Below are 25,722 nucleotides of genomic sequence, written 5' to 3' on the forward strand. Positions count from 1 at the left end.
AATTTTGCATGGTTGAGGTTAGTGAACTTCAGATCCTGAGTGCCTAGACAAGGCAAGTGTACTGCATCAATGTTTTTTTTGCAAACGCTTTTTAAATTTTTTGCATGGTTGAGGTTAGTGTACTTTCCTTGCGCCCACGCACCAGACTGTAGTATTCCTATCGCATAACAAACCGAGCACTGGATATGTCTTCCAAAAGAGAACAGCACTGCAAGACTACAGACAAAACAAACATGAAAAAGACTGAATTGCATGCACACACCCTCCGCACCACGCGAACACAGTCAGGGATACCACAATTTTATCATGAATTTTGCATAGGCGGCTCGGGGGTGGTGGCCCTCCTATGCAGATTGCAGTTTCTTTTGCCGAAGTGTACTACTTTTGCAATCAGCACACATGTCCTTCAATATATAAACTAAACATACACCATTTTCTCACGCAACGAACTGAAAAAACAAAAAAGTGAGCTGCAAAAATCGCCCGTGAGTCGATGTTGGCCGGCCGCGCGCGCTACTAACTAATCCCGACTTTGCTCACACCCATTGTAAAGAAGTGCACTGCATGACGGGTCGACGATGGCTGTGCGCGCCTGCTGTGTGGACTGCTCCAGCGACACCATAGCGTTGCTCATCCTAGAGAGAAGGCATGAGTTAGTGCACGGTTTCGCCAACAATTGGGACGAAGTGAGCTGCAATTGAACCAAAAAACGCCACGCCGGATGAAGTGAGCTGCAGTTTCTACATGCACATACAACAAATTGCACATGTACACATACTTAACTTCACATCAATGTATGGTGAACCTCATCTCCAACGGTGGTGTAGATGCCGCTCGGCAAGGGTTGAGGAATGCCAGGGGGAGGTGACTGTATGCACGCCACACTGGGACTGCATGGAAGCCGTAATGGACTGTAGCCCAAAGGGGTCGCCCCGGCCGTGCTGCTCCATCGAAAGAGGAGGGAAGGTGGAATGGAGGGCCGGGTGCCCGTGCAGTACACTCCCCTCCTCCCTCTGCCCACCTGTGCGGCGCACTGCACTACACTCACACGCACGACCTAACCGCACGCAAGAGCTGCAGCCACACCACACTGCACGGCATGACCCACCGAACCGCACGACAGACCCCACTGAACTGCTTAGCAGTTCCGGCAAGTGAGGGTGCGGGCGAGGTGAGGTCCCGATGCAGATCTGGCGAGGGGTGGTGCGGGATGGGGCGTGGGGCGGCGGATCTCACCGATGCCACGAGGAAGAGGAGGTGGGGGATTCTCCTGTGAGCAATTGGTCGCTGAAGGCTCGACCCAACATGCGGCGGACAGTAAGCTCAAACGCAAAGGAGGACCGGCGAGCAGATCCGGCACAACAGTGTGGCTGTCGACCCGAACTGCGTCGGCTGGATGTGGAGGCCGGGGGCGCGGCCTAGCTCCGGTGGCAGGCCTTCGCTTCCTGGATCCGACGCCGGTGCGTTGTGGGGCGGGGGTCGCCGCGGCCTGGATCCGGCGCCGGCTCGTGATGGGAGCTGGCCGGGGGAGGGGGCTTGTCGGCGAGGGGAGGAAGGTCACGGGAGGGGATATTGGCGCCGGTTGGTGGGGTGGGGGAAGGGAGGGAGGTGGTGCGGTGGTGGGGGAAGGGGGAGGTTGGTGCGGTGGTGTGTGGTGGGGTGGAGACGAAGAAGGTGGGTGGGTACGGGGGAGATGTGGGAGGAGGGGTGGCCGGGGTTGACCTGCTTTTTTTATTTCGCATCGGGTCGGGGTGGGTTAGGGTGTTAGCTGAAGAAGGTCGGTGTTATTAGAATAGACCCCTCTCTCTATATATATAGACACACATATAATAATGCTAAATTAAGTGTGTGTCGGTGTACTAGTGTAGGGCTACCTTAGTATCTTGAACTTGTGCACGGGCAGTCGCAGCATCCTGCGGCAAGGCTTACCGGGTGACCGCCAAGATCCTCAGTGGTTCCTCTGGAGCCATTCAAGAACAAAGTATCCAAGTCAAAAAGACAAGACCCTGGCAAGAGGAGCTTGCCGGAAAGGCCAACCAAGGCACTTCAAGACCCCGGCAAAAGGAGTTTGCCAGGAAGGCCAACCAAGGCACCTCAAGGAACTTGCCGCGACGCATCGCACGTTCCGGCAAGGCCCGGTGAGCGACAAGCTCCCAGGCACGACAAGACAACAACCGCGGCAAGGCGCTTGCCGCGGCAAGACACCACTGTGCCCGCGCTCCAGCACATCCACCAACGTGTCGCTCTGGGGCCCTTCCAGGCGTACGTGGCGGGAGGCTGTGCAGCTTGCGGTGCGCGGTGGCAAGCGGCGCTAACAAGATCGCCATCGTGGCGAGCGGTGGCGCCCCTGACGGTCCCTTTTTACACTATTTAGGCGACACAGACGGGCATTTAAGGCCCTTGTCCCCTGCCGTCAGGGTTAGGTATGATACACTGTAGTAGGTAGCTGTACCTACCGCAACACCTTTCCATTTTTACCCTTTGCCTCCGTTGCCACCTGTTGGTGACCCCTTGAGCATATAAAAGGAGGCCCATGTGCAACGTAGAGGGGGGTTCGAAAAACACTCACGCTCGGTCTCGCTAGCTGCTGGTGTGTACTGTAGCACTCCGCGCTCCCGAGCAAGAAATCAATACAAACCACAAAGCAGGAGTAGGGTTTTACGCATCCGTGCGGCCCGAACCTGGGTAAATCGCTCGTGTGCTTCGCCTCGATCTGCTCTTTGTGCGACCTCCGCCCCCGCCGAACCGAAAGGGACTCGGCCCGCCGGTCCCATAGGTGTTCGTGGATCAGCCCCCCGACATCTTTGGCGCGCCAGGTAGGGGGCGTCGAGGTTGTGTGAACCAAATCCGGCGTTCACGCGAGCTAGATCTCCATCATCTTCATCAACATGCCGCCGAAGAAGAAAAGCTTCGGAGGCGGCTGCTCCGTCCACCCCGCTACCACCGGAGCAAACGGCTGATGGGGCAGACGCCGGCGGAAGAACGGGCGTCGACGAGGGAGCTCACGGTGCCGCCAGGTCCAAGGACAAGGCTGCGCTGCCCATCGGCGGCGTAGCCGGCTCCCACAACGACCGGGCGCACTCCAAGACCTCGGCGTCCGTACATGCACCGCGCCCATCTCATGAGGCGCGGGACCGGCAGCGTCATGGTGCTCATGGTACCATGCGTTTGCTGGACCAAGATCGAGCTGGTGGATCTCGGAGCGCTCAAGACCACCATGCACGTCAACATGCTGGCACGAGCGAGGCACGGTCGCCTGGACAGGATATTGCTCCTTCTAACATAGTTAGAAGTCCGAGCATATCCCGCTCCTCGCACCGTTCGCCACCACCACCCGCCACTGCAACAGAAGCTTTGGCGCGAGCTCAACTGCTCCTAGACTACCCTCCAACGGCGGACAAGATCGACGACTGGAGGGCCACCATCCAGAGTCTCATCGGCTTCGCCAACGGCGACACTCAACGGCAGCCGAGCACGTCGCGGCCGCGGCAAGTCAGCCAGACACGAGCCAGTGACGACAAGACCGGTGGGGGTGCAACTACTGTGCACTCCCCGCCCCGAAGGCCAGGATCGCTGACTCGCCGGATCCACCTCGACAGCGACTCCACCGCGTCATCAGATCCACGAGCTCGCCGCGATCAGCGCCAAGTTCTTCACGAACGACAGCAAGAAGACGCTCGTACTCGCATCGAGCGCCGAAGAGAAGCACGACGTCAATCAGACCAGCGCGCTGGGCCCTCTGTTGACATGCATGCGCCAGGGGAACCAGGCGACTTGCCGTACGCGGTAGGTTGCCCTGCGTTCACTCGTGAGCTGCGGCAAGTCCAGTGGCCCAGCATGAAGAATTTCAAGCCAGACGTACCGGAGAAGTACGACGGCAAGTCGCATCCGTCGGAGTTCCTCAGCATCTACACCATCGCGGTGCAGGCTGCTGGGGGCGGGACGACAAGATCCTTGCCAACTACTTCCCGCTGGTGCTCAAGCCCAACGTCAGGTCCTGGCTCATGCACTTGCCGGACAACTCCATATCCTCCTGGGCAGACCTATGCCATCAGTTTGTTGGCGCCTTTACAGGCGGCCACAAACCTCATGGCCAAGAGAGTGACCTTCATCTGCTCACCCAGAAGGAAGGAGAGCCCCTGCGCAACTACATTCAGAGGTTCAGCCATGTACAGCACAACATCCCAGATGTCCACCCTGCCGCGGTCATCAGCGCGTTTCATCAGAACGTGCGTAACCGCAGGATGCGGGAGGAGATGGCGATGTGCAAGATCAGAGACGTCAGTGAGCTGTATGCCCTGGCCGACAAGTGTGCACGTGCTGAGGAAGGGAGGAAACTCCCCGGAGAGAATGTAGGAGCAGGAGGATCTGACAGCGAGGATGCTGCCCCGGCAAAGAAAAACCGGCGCCGGAACAGGAAGAAGAAAGGCAAAGATGTGCTAGTCGTTGAGCAGTCCGGCAACGAAGGTGGCGCCAAGAAAGCCAAGGTTGGTAGCTCCGGCAAGGAGATTGCCGCATGCACCAACTGCCAGGCTGTGGCAGTCGTCGACAAGCAGGACGGCACCGACAAGCAGTACTGCAAGATTCACCGCACCAAGGGCCATGACCTCCAGAGCTGCAAGAAGTTCAAGCAGCTTGTCCAGCAACAAAAAGTTGAGTACAAGCGACGAGACAAGGAGAGGGCCGAAGGAGGCGCTGGAGAATCTGGCAAGAAGCGTGCCGGCCGGGGAGGACGCCGCGGCAAGGCCAAGCAGCGGCAAGGAGACAGACCTCCCCACGGCCGCGACAAGGATGAAGATGACGACGACGACGAAGACATGGATGATGTTGAGACCAGTGAGCAGGAGTTCCAGAAAGCCACAGAGGTCTTGTGCATTGACGGCGGTGCTTCTCTGCATACTTCACACCGCCAACTCAAGCAGTGGGTGCGGGAAGTCAATGCAGCAGAACCACCCGTCGAATCGTGCAACCTTCTAAAATGGTCCAGCACGCCTATCATCTTTGATATTGAGGACCACCCTGATCGCACAACTGCGGTCGGGTGCTTGCCGATGTTGGTTTCACCAACTATCCGCAACCTCAAGGTCACTAAGATGTTAGTTGACGACGGGGCCGGCTTGAACCTGATCTCCTCCGCTATACTCCAGAAACTCCAGATCCCTGACAGCGAGCTCGAAGAGACCGGCACATTCCAAGGAATCAACCCGGGAAGGAGCAAGCCGAAGGGGAAGGTCACGTTGCCAGTAACATTTGGCAGCGAGCTGAACTTCAGGACTGAGAGGGTCACTTTTGACGTTGCCGATATTCCATTGCCCTAAAATGGGATACTTGGCCGTCCAGCACTTGCCAAGTTCATGGCAGCCTCTCACTACGCATACAACATGCTGAAGATGCCAGGCCCGATAAGCGTCATCTCTGTCCCCGGCGACAAGAAGGATGCTCTTATCTGTGCCGACAAGATCTACCGGGAAGCGGCAGCCGTAGCAGATCGCAAGTCACTTGCCGCTGAAGCTCCCGGGGGGAAGAAGAAGACCAAGTCCGGCAAGAGTTCTGATGCCCACTCCGGCAAGCGCACCTCTTCGGAGTGCCGCGCTGCCGTCGAGGACGCACCATCGAGCTCCACCGGCAAGTGTAAGAAGACAATGGCAGCTCCGCCAGAGACGAAGAAGGTGTCCGCCAAGGAGGACGGCACTGGTGGTACCTTCACCATCAGTGCCACTCTCGACCCTAAATAGGAAAGCGCGCTCGTTGCTTTCCTGCGGGCGAATGTCGACGTGTTTGCGTGGCAACCGTCTGACATCCCCGGTGTTCCCAAGAAAGTAATTGAGCACCATCTTGCCGTTTGTCCTCATGCGCGGCCCGTCAAGCAGAAGGTCAGGAAGCAGGCAGTGGAGCGCCAAGAATTCATTGCAGAAGAGATCAAGAAATTGGAAGCAGCAGGCCTTGTCAGAGGAGTGCTCCATCCTACGTGGTTGGCCAATCCTGTAGTCGTGCGCAAGGCGAACGGGAAATGGAGACTTTGTATCAATTTTACCGATGTTAACAAAGCTTGTCCCAAAGACCCAATTCCTTTGCCACGCATTGACCAGATTGTTGACTCCACAGCCGGATGTGATTTGCTTTCATTTCTTGACGCATATTCAGGATACCATCAGATCTTCATGGCAGAAGAGGATGAGGAGAAGACCGCATTCATTACTCCATGTGGCACATACTGTTTCATACGGATGCCTTTCGGATTAAAAAATGCTGGCTCAACATTTGCAAGAGTAGTCCATGTCGCTCTTGAGCTACAAATACACAGAAACGTGGAAGCTTACATGGATGACATAGTGGTCAAGAGCAAGGACAAGGCAACTCTGATCCAAGATTTAGACGAGACCTTTGCAAATCTGCGCAAGATCAGCCTCAAGCTCAACCCAGAGAAGTGTGTATTTGGAGTCCCCTCAGGCAAGCTTCTCGGGTTCTTCGTGTCTCAGCGGGGAATTGAAGCCAATCCCGACAAGATCAAGGCCATTGAGCAGATTGAAGCACCAAAGCGCGTCAAGGATGTGCAAAGACTTGCCGGTTGCGTGGCTGCTCTCAGCAGGTTTATCTCTAGGTCTGCTGAGCGCGCCCTGCCGTTTTTCAAATTATTGAAAAAGGCAGGTCCAATGAAATGGACTCCGGAAGCGGAGGCTGCGCTGCAAGACTTGAAGAGATACCTGTCCTCCCCTCTAATACTTGTCGCACCTAAGCCACAAGAGAAGTTGCTGCTGTATATAGCGGCAACCAATCAAGTGGTTAGTGCTGCGTTAGTAGCAGAGAGGGAGGCAGATGACGAGCCAGCAACCACGGCAAGCGCATCCAGCGACAAGCAACGGGCTTCCCCGGCAAGCTCTGGTCCTGACAAAGATGGATCTGCGCAGATGCGCGAGGAGATACAGAAGAAAATGGTGCAGCGCCCAGTTTATTTTGTCAGTTCCCTTCTGCAGGGGGCTAGTTCAAGGTACTCTGGCGTGCAGAAATTGCTTTTCGGCCTCCTCATGGCCTCGAGAAAGCTGCGCCATTACTTCCAAGCACATGAGATCACAGTTGTCACTCGCTTTCCGCTGAAGAGGATATTACAGAATCCAGAAGCGACAGGCAGGATTGTTGAGTGGGCACTGGAACTGTCAAGCTTTGGCCTCAAGTTTGAGAGCACTTCAACTATTCAGAGCAGAGCATTGGCAGAATTCATAGCAGAATGGACGCCAACACCAGATGAAGAAATTCCAGAGACGAGCATCCCCGTCGATGAAGCAAGCAAAGAGTGGCTGATGTACTTTGATGGTGCCTTTTCGCTGCAAGGCGCCGGCGCTGGCGTGCTGCTTGTCGCACCCGCCGGAGAGCACCTCAAGTGCGTAGTCCAGATGCACTTTCCCAAGGAGCAAGCAACAAACAATACTGCAGAGTATGAAGGCTTGCTTGCCGATCTCAGGATCGCGGCAGACCTTGGGATCAAAAAGCTCATTGTCAGGGGTGACTCACAGCTTGTCGTCCGCCAAGTAAACAAGAGCTATCAGAGTCCGTTGATGGAAGCTTACGTCGACGAAGTGAGAAAGCTAGAAGAGCACTTTGAAGGCCTACAGATGGAGCATGTTCCAAGAGCTCAGAACGCCATTGCCGATGGCCTGTCAAAGTGCGCCGCACTTAAGTTACCTGTGGAACCAGGGATCTTTGTGCTCAAGCTGACTCAGCCGTCCGTAACGCCATCAACTGGACAGAGCAGGAAGAGGAAGTTGGTTTCTGGTGACTATTTGCCGGCAGAGCTTCCCGAAGCCGCCGCCAAGAAGGTCCCCAAGATCAACGCCAAGAGCGCTGAGGAGCAGTCTGCTCCGGCAAGCCCTAGGGTTTGTTCCGTTGAAGCAGAAGCTCCCGACAAGTTTTGCTCCGGCAAGCTTGCCGGGGAACATCAAGCTCCAGCAGAGGCTCAGGTTCTCGCCGTAGAAGCGGATGTTCCCGCAGCAGCAGATTTGCCTTTAGTCCTTGTTGTCGAGCCACAAGCTCCAGCATGGGCACAGCAGATTGTCCGTTTCCTTCAGACAGGAGAACTTCCCGAAGAGCAAGAAGAAGCGAAAAGAGTAGCCCGGCAGTCAAGTATGTACCAGTTTGTCGACAAGACACTGTACAGAAGAAGACTGAACGGTGTGAAATTGAAGTGTATTCACCGGGAAGATGGACAAAAGCTGTTGGCACAGATACATGGAGGCATATGTGGTCACCACATTGGCGCAAGAGCACTTGTTCGCAAAGCATTCCGGCAAGGTTTCTTTTGGCCAACAGCCCTCCAGGATGCAACTGCACAAGTAACCAAGTGTGAAGCGTGCCAGTTCCATTCCAAGCAGATACACCAACCAGCTCAAGCTCTCCAGACGATCCCTTTATCCTGGCCATTTTCGGTCTGGGGGCTCGACATCCTCGGCCCCTTTCCCCGAGCAGTCGGGGGCTTTGAGTACTTGTACGTAGCAATCGACAAGTTCACAAAGTGACCGGAAGTGGAACCAGTGAGGAAGGTGACAGCACAGTCAGCAGTCAAGTTCTTCAGGTCGATTGTTTGCCGCTTCGGGATCCCTAACAGGATAATCACCGACAACGGTACGCAATTCACGAGCCGCACCTTCATGCAGTACGTCCAAGATCTTGGCGCCAAGGTCTGCTTCACTTCTGTTGCTCACCTGAGAAGCAATGGTCAAGCGGAGAGGGCAAATGCTGAAGTGCTGCGCGGGCTCAAGACCAGAACTTTCGACAGGCTGCACAAGTGCGGAAGAAACTGGATCGAGGAGCTGCCGGTGGTTCTTTGGTCGATCAGAACGACGCCAAATCGAACCACTGGCCAGACACCTTTCGCTCTAGTCTACGGAGCAGAGGCAGTTATCCCCACGAAACTCGTATACGGGTCACCTCGAGTGCTCTCTTATGATGAGCTCGAGCAAGAGCAGCTGCGACAAGATGACGTGCTGCTCCTTGAGGAAGACCGTCTTCAGGCTGCTGTGCGAGCTGCTCGCTACCAGCAAGCTTTGCGCCGCTACCATAGCCACAAAGTTAACGCCAGAAGTCTCGAGGAAGGAGACCTTGTTCTTCGCCGTGTTCAGTCCGCCAAGAATTCCAACAAGTTGACGCCGAAGTGGGAAGGCCCTTACCGGGTGAAACCAGTCACTAGGCCTGGCGCTGTCCGCCTTGAGACCGAAGATGCCATTCCGGTGAGCAACTCCTGGAACATTGAGCATCTTCGTAAGTTTTACCCGTAAGGCGCGGTTGCCGGAACCTGTTCCGGCAACCACCTTTTGTACAAGTCTTGCCGCTGTTGCATGTAATCCTTTGTACAAAGCCGGGCGCAGACCCCGTGCATAAATAAAGCTCATGTGCTCCGCACATTTTGTCAATTTCATGCTTTCTATTTATTGCATGTGTTATCTGACACTTTGTGCAGCACCAACTCCCCGGTAAGCAATAACGAGCCGTAAGGCTCCATATCTTTATTTTCTCTTCTTTCTTTTTTCTCAAGGAAAGGAAGGTTCCCTCGCCCACAAGTTTGCCGGAGGGGAAAGGAGAAGATAATGGTGTGGATCAGGCGTCGTTCAAGAAAGTTTTGCCTTGCCGGGAAGCAAACAACAGAAAAGCTAAGTTGCCAAAGTTTGAGCAATCAGATTTTTTAAAATTTTAAGTTATCTCCCTTGAATGACCGCACTTTATATGGAAAACCTGTGCGCGAAGGAACCAACTCGTAGCTAGTTGCGCCCTTACTTTGTTTCGAGTCCGCTCAACAACTTAAGTGAGCTGCAACTAGTTGCGACAAGGTTTCTTGTTGGTAGCGGCACCGCCAGCAGGCTGCTGACGTTCCGCACTCAGCGCTCGCGGCTAAGGTGCCCACACCGGCAAGTTCCCTAAAAGCGTAGGGTAAAAACATACAAAGGGAGGAATCAAGTAAAGGGAATAACATTGCAATTAATTCCCAGAATAGAGTTATATTACAAAGATAGCTTGTCGCGGCTCATACATTGTTTTCATAAACATGACAAACAGCGACAAGAGAAGAAGAAATGGGCGGCCTAGTCTACGTGATCGCCTTCGATCCTCTTGATCCCGCTCACCTTGTCCACAATGGGTGCGACAAGGGCCTTGAGCGCCTCCAGATCAGCATCCGGCGGCAGGGTCTTGAGGACGTTGGTGAGGTTGAGGCCTGGATTGCGGAAGGCCACCTTCACAAACACTTTCTGAAGAGCTCCCGCGCAGATCTTGCGCGACTCGTCGGTCAGCTGCTTTGGGACCCTCTCCCGGAGCCGCTGAAGGGCCGTCGCCACGCCCTTGAAGAACAGGACGAGCTTGGCGCTGGGTTGGAGGTTGCCGTCGGAGGGATACCCGAGATCTTCCATCCCTAGCTGCGCCAACTCCCTGTCAATGTCTGTGGCGGCATTCACAAAACTTTCCGTCCAGTGCTCCACAGTCTTCCTGAAGGCGTTTTGGGTGGCGGCAACACTCTCTAGCAGCACCTTGTCGGCCTTGATTTCCTCCTTCAAGGCCGCCTCCTGCTTCTTGGCGCCGTCCAGCGTCTTGGTCAAAGCGGACAACTTCGACATAAGATCTACATTGTAGTTCTTGGCGGCGCTGAGCTCCTTGCCCTTCTCGGAGAGATCGGCCTCTAGCCGCGCCACCATCGTCTCCAGCTCTTTCTTGGCGGCCTCGGCGGCCGCGGCAGCGTCCTCCGCTTGCTTGAGGGCTCCGCCAAGTCTTTCCTCACGCGCGGCAAGCTCCTCCTCGTGGGCGTCAAGATTGACTTTTCGCTGCGCCAGCTCGCCCTCCTCCGCGGCTAGCTTCACAGCGGCAAGTTGCTGCCGCTCTTCGACTTCAGCCTTCTCGAGGAGGAAGGCCTTCTGCGCTTCAGCGAGCTGCTCCCGCTCCTCCGCCAGGGACCGGAGGGCTTCCCGGTGGAAACCCCCGAGCTCTTCCGCGCGCTTTTCGATGTCAGCTCCCGCCTTCGCGACAAGCGCCTCGCGGGATTCCAGCTTGGCTTGCCGCACGCGGTAGAGCGACAGCAACTTGCGCAACAGCCGCTCTTCCTCAGGCTCGTTGCTGCTGCTGCTCGGCGCGTCGACCAGCGTCAGCCCCGCGGAGGCGAGCACCTCCCCGTCGAAGGTCTCTCCCTCGACCGGCGCCCTGGAGCTTGACGCCCAGGGGAGGTTGATGAAGACGTCATCGCCGGCCTTCAAGTAGACGCCCGGCTGGGGCTCCTTGGAGCTTGGCGCTGCGGCTTCGGCGGACGGGTCGACGGTCGGCGTAGCGCCTGGCGCTCCTGCGGCCTCTGGGCCGTCAGTACGATCTCCAGACCCCTCGCCAGTTGCTGCGGCGGCAGCCTTGGCGGCCTCGGCGCCGGCGGGATCGCCAGCGCCGGCTGCTTCTTCGGCGACGACCTCGGTCTCCATCTGCTCCGCAGCAGATGGGTCTGACAGCCGGCAAGGGGAGAAGAGTCAAGCAAAATTCAAGAAAAAGAAGATCGAGAGAAGAAGAACCTCAGGGAAGTTTTGAAGCAAGAGGAGTACCTGTGCCGGGTTCTGCAGTCGTGGTCTCCGCCGTTGGGGGGCCGCTGGTGCTGTCCCTTGCCGGAGAACCCTCCCTTGCCAGAGACTTCTCCCTTACCGGGAAGCCCTCCCTTGCCGGAGAGTTCTCCCTTGTCGGGAGATTCTCCCTTGGCCCCTGGTGGGGCTGCTCTGCTCCTACACAAATCATCAATCAAATATCAGCAAAGACAGAGTATCCATGCGCACCTCACAAGCGGGAAGCAAATCACACACTTACGCTGGGGGCTGCTCTGGAGAAAAGTCGCCGGGTCCGGCAAGGTTGTCTCGGGCGCGCCACCTGCTGTCGCAGTGGGCTCGTCCTCGATGACGATCACCGGGACCTTAGCTCTCTTTGCCGCTCTGTGGGCCAGAGTTCTAAAGAGGAACAAGTTCAGAAAGAAAAGCAAATGAGATACAAGAAAAACAACAAGAATTGAAGAACTGCAAGTACAACAAGAGAAGCTTACTCTTCTTCTTCTTCCTCGCCGGAGCTGAACCTGGAGAAGTCGAAGTCTGGCTCACGTCCGGCGCGAGGAGGCGGAGGAGTAGCTTCCCTTGGCCGCTTGGCGGGAGCAGTGGCTGCGGTCTGAGACGACCCCGCTCCGGCTGTCGCCGCGGCGTGAGAAGCGGTAGGAGCAGAAGCGGTGGTCCGGGAGGACCCCGCTCCAGTTGCCGCATCAGCGTGAGGCGCTCCCATGGCAACAGTGCTTGCCGCGGTGGAGCGTGTCGCGCGGCGCAGCGGCTGTGGACTCGCTTGCCGCTCCGCCACGTCCCCGGCCTTGCGGAGACGCCTTCTTGGTGGAGATGGAGGCTCTGCTTGCGGCGAGCTGTCTGAAGACGAGGTGGAAGACGAGTTGATCTCCAACGAGCCGCTCGTATCCTTGGCGGGCTCGCTCGACCCGGCGCCCTGCCCGGCAAGCTCTTTCCCGCCGGCAGGGTCCCCTCGCTCGGCACGGCTTGCCGCCTCTGCTGCCTCTGCCTCCTCCACGGTGAACCCAAATTCGCCCGCAGCTGCAGCTGCCGCCGCCTCTTCTAGCCTAGTGGCAATGAGTGCCATCTCCGCATCGGTGGTGTCGCGGGTGAGGCTGTCCTTCTCGTCGGAGCGGATTGGCACTTCCACCAAGTCATCAAAGAACTGCTGCACGACGTCGTCTGCAGGCTCCTGCCAAGTTGGCACAATTCCATGCGAGTCGCACTCCGGCATCATTGCACGGATGCGGTCGAGCGCGGAATTGTTGCACAACGGAACAACACCCCCGGCAACCTAAAGACCTCGGGATGTTGGGGGTCATACTTGAAGAGCTCCTGAAGTATCGCGTTGAGCTCCAGGACTGTGAAGTTGAAGTTGAGGCCCGGCCGCAGCCTCATGATGTCTGCCGCATTTTTGAACTCCCAAGTGGGCCTCCCCTGTTCCTGCAGGGGGGCGATGCGGCGGCGAAGGAAATCCGCGCCAACAGCGCCTACAGTGAGCCCGGCAAGCCTGAGGCGCAGGATCCGGGTGACAGCAATCTTCAGCCTGTCGTCTTCCGGGGCCACCTCACTCGAATCGCTGCCGCGTGCTACTGGGGTTTGGCGCCGGGTGGTGAATGGCTGCGGGTTCTCCTCGTCAATCCAACACCAATCTGCTCTCCACTCCTCCCACTTGCCGCGGAACTCTCCCTCCAGATAGGTTTCTTTCTTGCCGGCCCTTGAGATCCAGGCAATTCCGCCGGATAGAGGCTCTCCTCTCTCTACTCGGGGTATGAAGAAGTGGCGAAAGAGGGCTACGTTGGGATGGACTCCGACAAAGTTTTCGCAGAGATGTGCGAAAACTGCCATGGTCAGAACGGCGTTGGGGGTGAAGTCAAGGAGGTGGAATCCGTAGGTATTCATGATGTCACAGAAGAATTCAGAGAAAGGCGGGCAGAGCCCACAGTAGAAGAACAATGCGAAGAAGGGGTATCCATTTGGGGCCTTCTTCCAAGCGGCGGCGGGGAGTACCTTCGTGCGCGGGTGCGCTCGCGTCTCCGTCGACCAGAAGAGGTAGTAGTTCTTCCTCAGCTCCTTCGCGACAAGCTTGGGGGGGAAGACTGCTCGCTCCTTCCGCAGCGCCGCAAGCCGCTGCGCCTCGGTCGACTTCACGACCTTCCCCTTGTCGGCTTTTGGAGCCATGGCGGAAGTAGTGGAGGAGGTCGACGGCGTCGGTGGTGCTGGTGGCGATGGGGGGCGGAGCGCTGCTCTCTCTTTCGGCTTTGGGAAGACGAGGAAGCGGCGGAGATTTCTGAGATTGGAACAGCAACGGGCGAATGGGCGAACTGCCCCTGTCTCCCCTGCTTATAAAGAGGGAGGGGGCGAACGTTCCGCATTTCCGAATAAAGAAACCACCCACGACCTCTCCCACGACGCCGCATTCAACGCGTGCCGTTCGGGGAGGGCGCGGTGGATACGGAGTGACGTACGGCGTAACCTAGGCCGCGCGTGCCCGTGCCCTGTTTTGGGCCTGACCCAACAGCGCTCGGCACCGTGTATGGCCCAGGCCCGGGGGCTCCTGTCGGTGTACTATAGTAGGGGTACCCTAGTATCGCGAACTTGTGCACGGGCAGTCGCAGCATCCCGCGGCAAGGCTTGCCGGGTGACCGCCAAGGTCCTCCGCGGTTCCTCTGGAGCCATTCAAGAACAAAGTATCCAAGTCAAAGAGACAAGACCCCGGCAAGAGGAGCTTGCCGGGAAGGCCAACCAAGGCACCTCAAGATCCCGGCAAGAGGAGCTTGCCGGGAAGGCCAACCAAGGCACCTTAAGGAACTTGCCGCGATGCGTCGCACGTCCCGGCAAGGCCCGGTGAGCGACAAGCTCCCAGGCGCGACAAGACAACAACCGCGGCAAGGCGCTTGCCGCGGCAAGACACCACTGTGCCCGCGCTCCAGCACATCCACCAACGTGTCGCTCTGGGGCACTTCCAGGTGTACGTGGCGGGAGGCTGTGCAGCTTGCGGTGCGCGGTGGCAAGCGGCGCTGACAAGATCGCCATCGTGGCGAGCGGTGGCGCCCCTGACGGTCCCTTTTTGCACTATTTAGGCGACACAGACGGGCATTTAAGGCCCTTGTCCCCTGCCGTCAGGGTTAGGTATGATACACTGTAGCAGGTAGCTGTACCTACCGCAGCACCTTTCCATTTTTACCCTTTGCCTCCGTTGCCACCTGTTGGTGACTCCTTGAGCATATAAAAGGAGGCCCATGTGCAACGTAGAGGGGGGTTCGAAAAACACTCATGCTCGGTCTCGCTAGCTGCTGGTGTGTACTGTAGCACTCCGCGCTCCCGAGCAAGAAATCAATACAAACCACAAAGCAGGAGTAGAGTTTTACGCATCCGTGCGGCCCGAACCTGGGTAAATCGCTCGTGTGCTTCGCCTCGATCTGCTCTTTGTGTGACCTCCGCCCCCGCCGATCCGAAAGGGACTCGGCCCGCCGGTCCCATAGGTGTTCGTGGATCAGCCCCCCGACAGTGTGAGTGTAGAATAGCTTATTCTAGACTTTAGTAACGATATATACAAAATATAGTAACGCAATATATAAAATATAGTAATTTTCTAAAAATGTACTAAATTACAAACTTGGATAGTAAAAAAATATTTTCAAAATTACTACATTTTGTACATTGTTTTATTAGATTTTGTATATAGCATTATTAGGGGTGTAGAATAAGTTATTCTACACTCACACTTAGAATAGCATTACCATATATATTCGTCACCCTCGGTGAGAAATATTTATTGTTCACCCCCTCTATTTTACCATCAATGCACCGTAATTTTACGTTCCGTAAGTTTTGTCTTATTTCCGACGTAAAAAGAGACCGTAAGAAAATATATAATCGTCATAAAAATATTTTATGTTATGTAAAATTACAAATGTAAAAACATAGTGCAAATTTTCTTGTCTTATGACCTATATTTTTATTTTCTTATGCCAAATTTTACGTAGTGAATCAATAGGAATCTAACTATTTGAATTCCAAATGTAATTTAATTATGAAATGATCGTAAGATTACCTGGGATGAAGAATGACTTATTCTGCACCCTGGGTGATGAATAGTATCACTATATATATATATACGGGTTTGCGAGGCACGTGCCACCAAAGTTATGCATTGTGTATTTAAAATTTTAAACATCCCTAATATTCCTAGATATATTTGGCCACTTTCAGGTGGTTATTGACTTCTGGCCCCTCTCATCGATCTTCGACGACGCGCCCTACTGTGGGCCCGCGTGGTCAAAGTTGTGCATTGGAATTTTGAACATCACAGACCACCATTTCCACTCATGTATATTTGGGCGATATGCTGGTGTGGCTATCTTCTGACCCTCTCTAATGTTATTTTTTGCTGCAAAGACTCTGATGACGCTCAACGAACACGGGTATAATGTCTTAAAAGTGTGCAATACAATTGCGATGTGAATCACCACGCCAGTGCAAGCGCGAGCGAAGGTGGAGGTGATAACCCACAAGTATAGGGGATCGCAACAGTTTTCGAGGGTAGAGTATTCAACCCAAATTTGTTGATTCGACACAAGGGGAGCCAAAGAATATTCTCAAGTATTAGCAGTTGAGTTGTCAATTCAACCACACCTGGAAACTTTATATCTGCAGCAAAGTAATATGATAGTAGTGGTAATGGTAGCAAAAGTAATATTTTTGGTATTTTATAGTAATTGTAACAGGAGCAGCGAAAAGTAAATAAGCGAAGAACAATATATGGAAAGCTCGTAGGCAATGGATCGGTGATAGAGAGTTATGCCGGATGCGATCGATCATGTAACAGTCATAACCTAGGGTGACACAGAACTAGCTCCAGTTCATCAATGTAATGTAGGCATGTATTCCAAATATAGTCATACATGCTTATGGAAAAGAACTTGCATGACATGTTTTGTCCTACCCTCCCGTGGCAGCGGGGTCCTATTTGAAACAAAGGGATATAAGGCCTCCTTTTAATAGAGTACCGGACCAAAGCATTAACACATAATGAATACATGAACTCCTCAAACTTCGGGGTTGCCGGATCATAACACATAGTAGGTGACTATAGACTTGCAGGATAGGATCAAGAACTCTCATATATTGATGAAAACATAATAGGTTCAGATGTGAAATCATGGCAGTCGGGCCCTAGTGACAAGCATTAAGCATAGCAAAGTCATAGCAACATCAATCTCAGAACATAGTGGATACTAGGGATCAAACCCTAACAAAACTAACTCGATTACATGATAAATCTCATCCAACCCATCACCGTCTAGCAAGCCTACGATGGAATTACCCACACACATCGGTGAGCATCATGAAATTGGTGATGGAGGAAGGTTGATGATGACGATGGCGACGAATTCCCCTCTCCGGAGCCCCGAACGGACTCCAGATCATCCCTCCCGAGAGAGTTTAGGGCTTGGCGGTGGCTCCGTATCATAAAACGCGATGAGTCCTTCTCTCTAGTTTTTTCTCCCCGAAAGTGAATATATGGAGTCAAGGTTGAGTTAGGTGGAGCGTCAGGGGGCCCACGAGGCAGGGGCGCGCCCAGGGGGTAGGGCGCGCCCCCACCCTCATGGACAGGTGGTGCCCCCCTGACGTGGATCTTTCTTCCAGTACTTTTTATATATTCCAAAATAATTCTCCGTTGATTTTCAGGTCATTCCGAAAACTTTTATTTCTGCACGAAAATAACACCATGGCAATTCTGCTAAAAACAGCGTCAGTCCGGGTTAGTTCCATTCAAATCATGCAAGTTAGAGTCCAAAACAAGGGCAAAAGTGTTTGGAAAAGTAGATACGACGGAGACGTATCAACTCCCCCAAGCTTAAACCTTTGCTTGTCCTCAAGCAATTCAGTTGATAAACTGAAGGTGATAAAGAAAAACTTTTACAAACTCTGTTTGCTCTTGTTGTTGTAAATATGTAAAGCCAGCATTCAAGTTTTCAGCAACGATTATGAACTAACCATATTCACAATAACATTTAGGTCTCATGTTTACTCATATCAATGGCATAATCAACTAGCAAGCAATAATAATAAACCTCGGATGACAACACTTTCTCAAAACAATCATGATATGATATAACAAGATGGTATCTCGCTAGCCCTTTCTGAGACCGCAAAACATAAATGCAGAGCACCTTTAAAGATCAAGGACTGAGTAGACATTGTAATTCATGGTAAAAGAGATCCAGTCAAGTCATACTTCAATGTAAACTAACAGTAATGAATGAAAATGACAGCAGTGCTCTCCAACTGGTGCTTTTTAATAAGAGGATGATGACTCAACATAAAAGTAAATAGATAGGCCCTTCGTAGAGGGTAGAAGGGATTTGTAGAGGTGCCAAAGCTCGGTTTTGAAATAGATATTAATAATATTTTGAGCGGTATACTTTCACTGTCAACATAACAACCGAGAGATCTCAATATCTTCCATGCTACACACATTATAGGCGGTTCCCAAATAGAATGGTAAAGTTTATACTCCCCTCCACCAACAAGCATCAATCGGCTTGCTCGAAACAATGACTGCCTCCAACTAACAACAATCCTGGGGGAGTTTTGTTTGCAGTTATTTTGATTTGAGTTGCATAAAGCATGGGACTGGGCATCCCGGTGACCAGCCATGTTCTCGTGAGTGAGGAGCGGAGTCCACTCCTCTTGAGAATAACCCGCCTAGCATGGAAGATACAGACAACCCTAGTTGATACATGAGCTATTTGAGCATACAAAACAGAATGTTTATTTGAAGGTTTAGAGTGTGGCACATACAAATTTACTTGGAATGGCAGGTAGATACCGTATATAGGTAGGTATGGTGGACTCATATGGAACAACTTTGAGGTTTATGGAATTGGATGCACAAGTAGTATTCCCGCTTAGTACAAGTGAAGGCTGGAAAAAGACTAGGAAGCGACCAGCTAGAGAGCAACAACAGTCATGAACATGCATTAAAATTAATCAACACCGAATGCAAGTATGAGTAGGATATAATGCACCATGAACATAAATATCGTGGAGGCTATGTTGATTTTGTTTCAACTACATGCGTGAACATGTGCCAAGTCAAGCCACTCGAATCGTTCAAAAAAGGATACCACCCTATCATACCACATCACAACCATTTTAATAGCATGTTGGCACGCAAGGTAAACCATTATAAGCTCCTCGCTAATTAAGCATGGCATAAGCAACTATAATCTCTAATTGTCATTGCAAACATGTTTATTCATAATAGGCTGAATCAGGAACGATGAACTAATCATATTTACAAAAACAAGAGAGGTCGAGTTCATACCAGCTTTTCTCATCTCAATAAGTTCATCATATAATCATCATTATTGCCTTTCACTTGCACGACCGAATAGTGTGGATAATAATAATAGTGCACGTGCATTGGACTAAGCTGGAATCTGCAAGCATTTAGTTCAAGAGAGAAGACAAGGCAATATGGGCTCTTTGTTAGATCAACAGTAATGCATATGAGAGCCACTCAACATTTTCATTATGGTCTTCTCCTCTCGACCCTCAAAGAACAAGAAAAGAAATAAAAATTATTTACATGGGAAAGCTCCCAACAAGCAAAAGAAGAACGAGAAATATTTTTGGGGTTTCTTTTTAATTACTACTACAACATGAAAAGTAAACTAGCTAAAAGCTACAACTATTTTTTTGTTTTTTCTTTAAGGTTTATCAAACACACAAGAAGAAAGCATAAAAAGGGAAATAAACTAGCATGGATATTACAATGAAAAAGTATGAGCACCGACAACTAGCATGAGTGTGTGAGCAGGAATGTAATGTCAGTGAGAAATACGTACTCCCCCAAGCTTAGGCTTTTGGCCTAACTTGGTCTATGGCCACGGCTGGCCTGGCGGATATCCAAAGTAATAGTTGGGGTCGTACTGAGAAGAATCCCCCTGGTGCCACTGGTTGGCGATCTCTTCCGGATTCCACTGATAAACAGACTGCTGGTGATGATCAAATTGTGGTTCCTGCTCTGGCTCTGTAGCTGGTGTGGGGTTTCGATAGGCGAGAATGGCCTCCGGCGGAACAAGGTACTTTCCTGCAAATAAGTCAAACAAGGAAGGAGCAGGCAAAGTAATAGTCTCAGGGTGATTTTATCAAATATCAACTTGTACTTAAGCATATTTTCCTTATTCTTAACGATAAAATCATGTGCTACCATACTCTTATAGTCTAGAAAAACAGGAGGCAGCAACTTCTCTTCCTTCTCATAATGCCTAATAGGTATGTTAAAGTGTGTAGCGAGGCGCGAGGCGAAGATGCCCCCAAAGATGGGACCCTTCGTAAGGTTCAGATTTAACCGCTTAGCAACAATAGCGCCTAAACTAAAAGTGGTATCACGAAACAAAGCATGGCACAAAATAACAATATCAGGGGCACTAAGGTTTCCACTGTTCCTGCGACCAATTAAGCATCTACTAGCAAATATTGCGAAGTAACGTAAAACAGGAAAATGTATGCTAGTAATTCTTGCATCAGAAACTTTCCTCGTTTCCCCTACAACAGTTGTATCAATAAACCCTTCCACATCATCACGATGTGGTTCCTCTACGCTGCCCTCAAAAGGTATCAAACAAACCCGACAAAAATCACGAAGTGACATCTCCTTATGCTCATCATATAAATAAAATTCCACCATAGGTGGTGAGCTCCTAGCATGGAAATGAAAGTTTTGCACAAAGATATTGGTGAGTAAGAGATACTGTTCACGTTGGTCGTGGAGGAGGGCAGTGAGGCCTGCATTCTCAGCCAATTCATAGAAATCATCATAAATCCCGGCTGCTCTCCAGAAATCATCACAAGGCCATTCACACGGCCGAACCTCCGCGGTGCGAGGGAGATTATACTTGGGCTTCTTGTTCTCTTCGCTTTGTTTATGCTTCGAGCTTCGGCTCGATGAGCCCCTCAAAAATCTCTTCATCTTTTTCTGAAAATTTCTGAAATTTTTAGTAACTTCAAAATGAAAGTGAACCAAACTCAACAAAATTGATAGCAACTACTCCTACAAGTGCCTAGAGGCTATATCATGCATTAAAACTACTTTTGACCATATAAATTTGACATGCAAGCTCAAGAACAGGGCCACCTAAGCAGCAAAGATTTGCAATAAATAAAGCACTAGAACAAAAACTAATTGGACCATTGGAGGAGTCACATACCAAAGAACAATCCCCCAAAGCAGTTTTGTGAATGGAGCTTTGAGCAAGGAGATCGAAAATGGCAGCAAGATGAGCTAGAACTCGTGCTTGAGCTAGTTAGTGATTTTTTGGGAGGAAGAAGGAGTGTGTGGTGGCTGGAATAAGTGGAGGGGAGCCACCATGGGCCCACGAGGCAGGGGGCATGCCCAGGGGGGTGGGCGCGCCCTGGACCCTCGTGGCTAGGTGCTTGCTCCCCTTGATGAGTTCTTAGTGCGAGATATCTTCAAATATTCCAGAAAAATCATATTTAATTTTCAGGGCATTTGGAGAACTTTTATTTTTGGGGTATTTTTTATTGCATTGATAATTTAGAAAATAGACAGAAAAATACTATTTTTGCTTTATTTAATATAAATAACAGAGAGTAAAAAGAGAGTACAGAGAGTTGTGTTTTCTAAATTCATCCATCCCATGCTCATCAAAAGGAATCCACTAACAAGGTTGATCAGGTCTTGTTAACAAACTCATTTCGAATAACATGAAACCGAAGAATTTTCAAATAACACTAGGTTACCTCAACGGGGATATGCACATCCCCAATAATAAGAATATCATATTTCTTCTTGACAGTAGGAAGAGGAAATTCAAAACCTCCAATAGTGATTGTTGAAATTTTTCCAATAGAATTGATACTGTGGACTTGAGGTTGTTTCCTCAGAAAGTGTACCATATGCTCATTACCATTAACATGAAAAGTGACATTGCCTTTGGTGCAATCAATAACAGCCCCTGCAGTATTCAAAAAGGGTCTTCCAAGAATAATAGACATACTATCGTCCTCGGGAATATCAAGAATAACAAAGTCCGTTAAAATAGTAACGTTTGCAACCACAACAGGCACATCCTCACAAATATCGACAGGTGTAGCAGTTGATTTATCAGCCATTTGCAAAGATATTTCAGTAGGTGTCAACTTATTCAAATCAAGTCTATGATATAAAGAGAGAGGCATAACACTAACACCGGCTCCAAGATCACATAAAGCAGTTTTAACATGGTTTCTTTTAATGGAGCATGGTATAGTTGGTACTCCTGGATCTCCAAGTTTCTTTGGTATTCGCCCTTAAAAGTATAATTAGCAAGCATGCTGGAAATTTCAGCTTCCAGTATCTTTCTCTTATTAGTAACAATTTCCTTCATATATTTAGCATAAGGATTCATTTAAGCATGTCAGTCAAACACATACGCAAAAAGATAGGTCTAATCATTTCAGCAAAGCACTCAAAATCTTCATCATCCTTTTTCTTGGATGGTTTAGGAGGAAAAGGCATGGGTTTCTGAACCCATGGTTCTCTTTCTTTACCGTGCTTCCTAGCAACAAAGTCTCTCTCATCATAACGTTGATTCTTTGATTGTGGGTTATCAAGATCAACAGCAGGTTCAATATCTACATCATTGTCATTACTAGGTTGAGCATCAATATGAACATCATCATTAACATTATCACTAGGTTCATGTTCATTACCAGCTTGTGTTTCAGCATCAGAAATAGAAATATCATTGGGATTCTCATGTGTGTCTACAACAGGTTCAGTAGAAGCATGCAAAGTCCTACCATTTTTCTTTTTCTTCCTTTTAGAAGGACTAGGTGCATCTATAGTAGTTCTCTGAGAATCTTGCTCAATTCTCTTAGGGTGGCCCTCAGGATACAAAGGCTCCTGAGTCATTTTACCACCTCTAGTCATAACTCTAACAGCATTATCATTCTTATTATTTAATTCATTGAGCAAATCATTCTAAGCTTTAAGTACTTGTTCTACTTGAGTGGTAACCATAGAAGCATGTTTACTAATAAGTTTTAAGTTCACCTTTAACATTAGCCATATAATCACTCAAGTGTTCAATCATATAAGCATTATGTTTCAATTGTCTACCAACATAAGCATTAAAATCTTCTTGCTTAACCATAAAGTTATCAAATTCATCCAAACATTGGCTAGCAAACTTAGTAGGAGGGATTTCAACTTTATCATATCTATAGAGAGAATTTACCTTTACTACCTGTGTCGGGTTATCAAGACCGTCTTTTTCTTCAATGGGTGATGAATTAAGACCATGTATTTCTTCAACAGGCGGTAAATTCTTAACATCTTCAACTGTTATACCTTTTTCTTTCAAATATTTCTTTGCCTCTTGCATATCTTCAGGACTGAGAAATAGAATACCCCTTTTCTTCGGAGTTGGCTTAGGAGTTGGTTCAGGAAGTGTCCAATTATTTTCATTAGTCAACATATTATTCAATAAAATTTTAGCTTGATCAACAGTCCTTTCCCTGAAAACACAACCAGCACAACTATCCAGGTGGTCTCTGGAAGCATCGGTTAGTCCATTATAAAAGATATCAAGTATTTATTTTTTCTTGAGAGGATGATTAGGCAAAGCATTAAGTAATTGGAGAAGCCTCCCCCAAGCTTGTGGGATACTCTCCTCTTAAATTTTCACAAAATTATATATTTCCCTTAAAGCAGCTTGTTTCTTATGAGCGGGGAAATATTTAGCAGAGAAGCAGTAAATCATATCCTGGGGACTACACACACAACCAGGATCAAGAGAATTAAACCATATCTTAGAATCACCCTTTAATGAGAACAGAAATAATTTAAGGATATAATAGTAGCGAGTGTTCTCATCATTAGTGAACAGGGTAGCTATATCATTTAATTTAGTAAGATGTGCCACAACAGTTTTAGATTCATAGCCATAGAAAGGATCAGATTCAACCAAAGTAATTAACTCAGGATCAACAGAGAAATCATAATCCTTATCAGTAATAAAGATAGGTGAAGTAGCATAAGAAGGATCATATTTCATTCTAGCATTCAGAGTTTTTTCTTTAAGCTTAGCTAATAACTTCTTAAGATCACTCCTATCATTGCAAGCAAGAAAGTCTCTAGCAGTTTCTTCATCCATAACATAACCCTCAAGAACAATAGGCAATTCATATCTAGGGGGAGAATCTTCATCATCACTTTCATCAATATTATCAGTTTCAATAATTTCATTCTCTCTAGCCCTAGCAATTTGTTCATCAACAAATTCGCCTAGTGGCACAATAGTATCAAGCATAGAAGTAGTTTCATCATAAGTATCATGCATAGCAGAAGTGGCATCATCAATAACATGCGACATATCCGAATTAATAGCAGAAGCAGGTTTAGGTGTCGCAAGCTTACTCAAAACAGAAGATGAATCAAGTGCAGAGCTAGATGGCATTCCTTACCTCCCCTCGTAGTTGAGGGAAAAATCATGGTTCTTTGATCTTTCAAGTTCTTCATAATGATAAGAAGATATAAATCCCAAGTGAATGGAAGAATAGAGCTAAGCTCCCCGGCAACGGTGCTAGAAAATAGTCTTGATAACCCACAAGTATAGGGGATCGCAACAGTTTTCGAGGGTAGAGTATTCAACACAAATTTGTTGATTCGACACAAGGGGAGCCAAAGAATATTCTCAAGTATTAGCAGCTAAGTTGTCAATTCAACCACACCTGGAAACTTAATATCTGTAGCAAAGTATTTAGTAGCAAAGTAATATGATAGTAGTGGTAACGGTAGCAAAAGTAACGATAGAAAAAGTAATATTTTTGGTATTTTATAGTAATTGTAATAGTAGCAGCGGAAAAGTAATTAAGCGAAGACCAATATATGGAAAGCTCGTAGGCAATGGATCGGTGATAGAGAATTATGCCGGATGCGATCGATCATGTAACAGTCATAACCTAGGGTGACACAGAACTAGCTCAAGTTCATCAATGTAATGTAGGCATGTATTCCGAATATAGTCATACGTGCTTATGGAAAAGAACTTGCATGACATATTTTGTCCTGCCCTCCCGTGGAAGCGGGGTCCTATTGGAAACTAAGGGATATTAAGGCCTCCTTTTAATAGAGTACCGGACCAAAGCATTAACACATAGTGAATACATGAACTACTCAAACTACGGTCATCACCGGGAGTGGTTCCGATTATTGTCACTTCGGGGTTGCCAGATCATAACACATAGTAGGTGACTATGGACTTGCAAGATAGGATCAAGAACTCTCATATATTGATGAAAACATAATAGGTTCAGATGTGAAATCGTGGCACTCGGGCCCTAGTGACAAGCATTAAGCATAGCAAAGTCATAGCAACATCAATCTCAGAACATAGTGGATACTAGGGATCAAACCCTAACAAAACTAACTCGATTACATGATAAATCTCATCCAACCCATCACCGTCCAGCAAGCCTACGATGGAATTACTCACACACGGCGGTGAGCATCATGAAATTGGTGATGGAGGAAGGTTGATGATGACGATGGCGACGGATCCCCCTCTTCGGAGCCCCGAACGGACTCCAGACCAGCCCTCCCGAGAGAGTTTCAGGCTTGGCAGTGGCTCTGTATCATAAAACGCGATGAATCCTTCTCTCTGGGGTTTTTCTCCCCGAAAGTGAATATATGGAATCAAGGTTGAGGTCGGTGGAGCGTCAGGGGGCCCACGAGGTAGGGGGCCGCGCCCAGAGGGGTAGGGTGCGCCCCCACCCTCGTGGACAGGTGGTTCCCCCCTGACGTGGATCTTTCTTCCAATATTTTTTATATATTCCAAAATAATTCTCCATTGTTTTCAGGTCATTCCGAGAACTTTTATTTCTGCACAAAAATAACACCATGGCAATTCTACAGAAAACAACATCAGTCTGGGTTAGTTCCATTCAAATCATGCAAGTTAGAGTCCAAAACAAGGGCAAAAGTGTTTGGAAAAGTAGATACGATGGAGAAGTATCAGGAGGTACTGGCTCAACCGTGTGCGATGCAAGTGCGCTGTAAAATCACCATGACCGCGCAAGCACGAGCAAAGGGTGGAGGTACCGGCTTAACCGCGTGCAGTGCAAGAGCATTGTAAAACCACCACCTATGCAAGCTAAA

At 49.8% G+C, this 25,722-nt stretch overlaps 1 long non-coding RNA gene across 2 annotated transcripts; it reads right to left on the minus strand.

The window, feature by feature from the left end:
* Positions 1–217: 217 nt before the first annotated feature.
* On the minus strand, positions 218–1,746 carry LOC125551812. Of its 2 annotated transcripts, none has more exons than XR_007303230.1 (2): positions 784–1,746; positions 218–691 (listed from the first exon to the last, which is right to left on the minus strand). It is a non-coding gene; the product is annotated as an uncharacterized LOC125551812 (long non-coding RNA). The 2 variants fall into 2 exon arrangements; XR_007303229.1 differs by having other exon boundaries at positions 779–1,746.
* Between the last annotated feature and the right edge of the window lie 23,976 nt (positions 1,747–25,722).

Source organism: Triticum urartu, chromosome 4, assembly GCF_003073215.2.
Source record: "Triticum urartu cultivar G1812 chromosome 4, Tu2.1, whole genome shotgun sequence".
In the NCBI taxonomy this organism is placed as follows: Eukaryota; Viridiplantae; Streptophyta; class Magnoliopsida; order Poales; family Poaceae; genus Triticum; species Triticum urartu.